This window comes from Limulus polyphemus, unplaced genomic scaffold, assembly GCF_000517525.1.
Source record: "Limulus polyphemus unplaced genomic scaffold, Limulus_polyphemus-2.1.2 Scaffold1075, whole genome shotgun sequence".
NCBI classification, from domain to species: domain Eukaryota; kingdom Metazoa; phylum Arthropoda; class Merostomata; order Xiphosura; family Limulidae; genus Limulus; species Limulus polyphemus.
This window is the reverse complement of record NW_013666685.1, coordinates 336650-342166: the sequence shown is the minus strand read 5'-3', so window position 1 is coordinate 342166 and position 5517 is coordinate 336650. Positions and strand designations below refer to the sequence as shown.

The following is a 5517-nucleotide window of genomic DNA, read 5'->3' as shown; positions in this document are numbered from 1 at the left end:
TGCTTCTGTCTGCTCACCCTACTATTGGCTATCGTGATATTTCAACCTTCCCTACCTCTTTGGGAGTTTCCGAATTGAACGTACTTTTATTATTCAACAATTGTAGTGTAAAGACACCAATTAGCTTCTGAGAGACGTGTTAATATTCCCAAATATTCTAGGACTAACTTGATCCTAACATGATGCATTCCGTAGCTAGCGTCTAAATTACAACATTAGAAACATAGCTCATAACAGTTTCACAAAACGTAATCGCAAGCACAGGCGCCAAACGCATAGGGCAGAAGGAGAACGCAACCCCCCATTTTTTTCTTTCTATTTAGTGGACATGTATTATTATTAAGAACTATATTCGATTGACTGAGAATATTTCTCCCTCCACCTTCTAAAAAAAATAGGCTTTCATGATTGCAAGTGTTGTCAGAGGAATCTCACATTGTTAGTTAGGTAGCGGAAGAAAGCAGTTATTCTCTAATGAAGGGGAGAAAGGAAGATTGTGAGGGGAATAAATAATTGTGAGAAGATAAAATTGTTTCATATGTATTAAAAGCGGATTTTCATGAATACTGTTGCATTTATAAATCCAGTCAGGACTTTTCAGACACACACACATATATATATAAATGAAACAAAGTTTTTATTGGATCATTACACTGAAACAATTGAGAATATAATTTATATTTCGATGTAATTAATTCATATTCAGTTTACTTACTTAAAGTATTTTGCTTATTTTATATATCTCTTTATTTATTTATTAAAAACCAAATCATCCTATGAATTATGTATCTTCGCATGTAATCTAAATCTCTGTAAATGAGTCAAAAGATGTAGAACAAGAAGGAATATGAAAAAAAATATTTTTATAATAGCACACGATCGTGTTTATAACTTCTGGTTTATGTAAAACTACTGAGACGTACTTCTATATTTTAGTCATCTACCCTTGTGAACTCGACTGATTTCCATGACCTCCAACCAAAATCCTGACATCTGTTATAAGATCCGTCTACATTGCATCACAGTTTGTTTGGAGAAACAAATAGCTACTTATCTTGTATATTCAGCGCTATTGGCTAAATAGTGTCAAGTTGTAATAAAAAGCTATAAAGTTAAAGCTGAGTTCTGCTTTGGTTTATTCTGTTGCGAAAGTCATTATGTTAACTACTAAAGTGACAGTGTTATTCAACGACAACCGCGAAGAGAGTGTTGCCAATAATAGGATCAATAAGTGAAAGGCACTGTGGTTGTTTTATGCTGAAAGACATTTTATGTTGTTCGAATATGGATGAAGGTAAGAGTAAAAGTTTCCAGGGAACAGGTTAATAACTTATTTATATGATATATCTCTAAACCATTGAATAAATGTCGAGCTGATTAGTTGATTAAACCCTTGGAAAGGAGAGTCGTTTTTATGAAACTAGACACATAAATTATTTTTAATAAACTATGTCACTTGTATCTTTACCGGACGATGCGCGATAAAGTTAATATTTTTATGTGACGAAAAAACAACAACTCGTATTTTAAACTAGCATAACTAGAAAAAAAAAGAGTATAATGTTAAGTATGTTCTTCTGATTAATTGTTCAAGTTTTCGTGCAAGAATTTCGCATATTGTGAACTTGCGTTTCAGGTGTGGCCACTTCATGGCTAGCGTACTGATTTACGAAAGATAGGGTCCACGGTTCGCACCCCATTGCTTTCTGCGCTATGGGGTCTTAGGTGTATTATAGGAGTGACATTCAAATTTTACTATTCGGTCTGACAAGAATAGCACAAAAGCTGGGAGTGGGTATTGCTGACAAGCTTTTTTTCCTGTAGCTATCAGTATTTGCTGAAAATTATTGACGGCTAGTGTAGTTGTCCCATGTGTAGCTTTACGCATATGCTCGAAACAAGTAAACAACCGTGAACGTGCACTAATACATTAGCATAGACAAAGAGCACATACCGCAAGGATTGTTCTATAAGGCTTATTTTATCCTTGCTTGGTCTTGTTTCTGTCTCATGATCTCAATTTGAGGAGGATTATAAATACTAGAACAAGAATGAGTTTGGGGAGAGAGGTTATCTCCTTTGAGTATTTGTTCTGAGAATGATCATTCATATAATTTACCTAATGATTGTGAGGTACAGTACTAACCTTGATTTGAACTAATACTTTGATATCACCGTTATTCTTGATGAATATCTCAATGAGCTAGAGAATGAAATGGTATTCCTACTATTCGATATGAAGACATGCTGGTCAAGTGACTCAAGTTACTGGATTTCTGTTTGGTTGCACTGTTGAAATGGGTACTGGGAAATCAACGCTCTAATTCACTAAATGGATTATGAAAGCCTGCAGAAAACAGTGGTATGCTTTGGACACGTAAGCCTTACGAAGAAACCTTTTGCAGTTGAAATTACGCTGCAGTGCTTTTTTCAAGATGCATTGTTTTCAGATAGAGCATGACTTGAGATGTTGATATGGACTGCAACTATGTGGTGAACCTACACAATCTTTTTGATCTAACGTACTCAACCATTGTAGAGGCTGACCAGTTACGGGTAAAACTTTAGCACTAAAACTTTTTGTTTATTTGCTTAGTTGTGCTTATTTTTTTACTTAGCTGACTGTATTCGTTTTATCTTCTGTATAATGTTTTCATGATAAGTATGATTACAGGTATGATACTTTGCTGTTAATCATCAGTGTACTTGAATACAACAGACTAAGTTATTTATGCTAAATTTTGGCTCCTTGACCAAAGAAGTTGTTTATTGCAAAGTGTACTTTGAATATGTTTCTTTTTCTCTTTGATTTTTTGGCGTTTTAAAGTTTGTGAAACGTGATCGTGTGGAAAGGCATTTCCTGAGACCATGTTGAACTAATGGAGAAGAGGAGGAACTTTTGGTTGAGATGAAAACATGATCTGAAAATATAGCAAAAACTAATACAGGCTCTCTCTTGGACTAAGAATGTTTGTCAGCCTTTGTGAGAGCTATTTCAGCATTACTGATCTGCCCTCAAGATTGAGAGTCTAACAGATGGCTAGAGGAAATTCCAGCTATTGGTTACTTTCAGGAGCATAGGGCAGCAAAGACAGGTAATGCTGGTACTAATCAACCTAGATGTCCCGAGATATAATGGGAGATATCTATGAAAATATGAAGTGTTTGTTAACTAGCCCAGTTATCATCAGGTACTGTTTTCAGTAATTTGTTCCCAAGAAGAGTGATGAATATAGTTCTTTTAAAAATGTTATGATGCTGCCTAGAAGAGTAGCCATTATCTTGCTATGATCCAGTGGATCCTCAGAACATGTAGACAGAAGCATTTCTGTCTAACAACGTTCACTGACGAGTGATGACACTCCAAAATTGCGCTCACTGGCTGAAGATCTGTGACAACAACAACCTTGAATTTCTGTATTTTCTTTCAGTTCAGCATGGATGCATAGTCACCGAAGTAAGCCACTTAACTTTTCCTTTCTCTGGTGCACGTGGTATGTGAATTCACTAATTTTCAATTAGACGTGTTTTCTTATAGAAAACATAACTCGAACATTGTGAGATGTTTGTCAGCGGATTGAATAATGACTAGGAACTGCCATGTTTTTGTTCTTAGACAACATAACTCGTGGCATTGTGATATGTTTGTCAGCGAGTTGGATAATGACTAGGAACTGCCATTCTTTTGTACTCAGACAATAGTAGATGAAGGTGTCATGAGAAATTTGTAGTTGTGTGCAAACCTGGCTTTTTTGTGTTATTGTGTTTTGGTATATATAGCCAGTTCCCCTAACGTTAGATTAGAACTTATGACTTCAACCTTCAGCTTATAATCTTTGCTGTCTTTAACTTTTATTTTTTCAGTTCTACTAATGGATAACTTTTATTAGACGTGGTTAACTTTTGTATTGTTTAAAGTTAGTGTTTTAGCTTTTAACTCTTTGTGGTTGTTTTACTTTTAGTTTACTTACAAGAGATTGCACACCAAAATGGTAAGAACATTTATTAAATGTTTCGTGACACACAGGAACGTCGAGAGCCAGCACTGGCCCCGGGGCAAATATCTTCGCCGTGCCCCCTTTCTCCCTCTCTTTTTTAACATTTTGAAGAATTTATTAAAAAGAAGATCCTAAACTAGGACAGGAGCGAGCTCATAAACCAGACAAAATCATAGCAGCAGCCGTTTTTACCTCACAGTATAAGCGTGAAAACGTAACAACAACGTAAAGTAATAACAAATATCTATTAAATCTATAAAGCAACAAATACATATTAATCATTACTCAAATTATTATTTCAGTCGTTCTGAATGTATCAAGCGTCTATATGCAAAGAAAAGCCAAAACTATGGTTTTTATCATTAAACGATGATTTAGCCTAAAGATGATTTGCGGGTTTTACAGCATAACCAGGTTTCATTCGTTGCCTCCTTTGCCCCCCCCCCCTGTCAACAGGCCTGATGACACATCTCTAGTGAATTCCATATCCATCATAACAAGCTTGCCCTTGTGTTTGTTTTGACTTTGTTGTTGATAAATAGAGATAATTATATGTGCACCATCTCGGAGAAAAGCACGACATACCAAAACTATGTTTTCTGAACCTCCGGTTAGTGAACCCTATCTGACTACTTTGAGGGAAACCTATGCCACAGAAATTAACACGGATTGTCTCTACTGCTTTGTTTATGAATTCCTCTGTTTTAGGAGATGTATCTATAGGTGACTTCTTTTGTTCTGTTTTTTCTTTGGTTTGTGTGTTTATTTTCTCTTCTTGTGCTAGTGTAGTTGTTTCCGATATGGTGTGGGTTTTTAATGCTTGTGCGAATGTCTGTACTGTAGACTGTTTGTTTGTATTGCCATTTTGTTGAAGGTTTGGTGTAGGAAGCAATGGTGTTTTTCTTTGTGTGCTGTATGGTTCATAATTTTGAGCTTGGGTGTGTGTGTTGTTCTGCATATTGTTTATTCTTGTTACAATAGTTTTATATTTCAGGCATCCTTTATAGTTTGCCGTGTGTTGTTGTTGGCAATTGCAGCAGTAAGGTTGTGGGTTATTTCGTGGGCATTCGCTGTTTCTGTGATCGCCCCCACACCCTACTACTACCGCTGGTATTTTGGTGGGTTCTACTGTGTATTTTCTGTACCAAAGTGTGATACCATTTAATATTATGTTTTGTATGTCTTGTGTTACTTGTACTTTTATGAGGTTAGTTAGTTTCTGTGTTTTGTTTGAGAAGATCCGCTCAACTTTAGTTGCTAGTATGTTTTTCTGTGTGAGCTCTGTTTCTATTTCTTCGTTTGTGATGCTAGTGTGTATGTCTTTTATCACGAAAGACTTGTGGTTTATTTTGTTTCCGTTGTATCCGTTATTTTGTTTGTGTATCGTTATGTTTCCGGGTTCAAATGCGTCTTGGGGCCATGTCTTCAGAAATTGGCTGAGGTCAGCGGCCTCTGACCCTTTGACCAGGACACCGCCCTTGGCTAGTCGTTTGATTGTTGTGATGTGAACTTTCGGCTT

At 36.1% G+C, this 5517-nt stretch overlaps 1 protein-coding gene across 2 annotated transcripts in view; it reads left to right on the top strand.

Annotated features, from left to right (window-relative positions):
• The first annotated feature begins 1159 nt into the window (after positions 1-1159).
• Positions 1160-5517, top strand: part of LOC106462020 (probable serine/threonine-protein kinase DDB_G0282963) — a 142620-nt gene continuing 138262 nt past the window's right edge. For both annotated transcript variants that reach the window (XM_022389130.1, XM_022389131.1), the window contains exon 1: positions 1160-1294. The gene's annotated coding sequence lies outside the window, so the exon portion shown is untranslated. The remainder of the gene's footprint in view (positions 1295-5517) is intronic.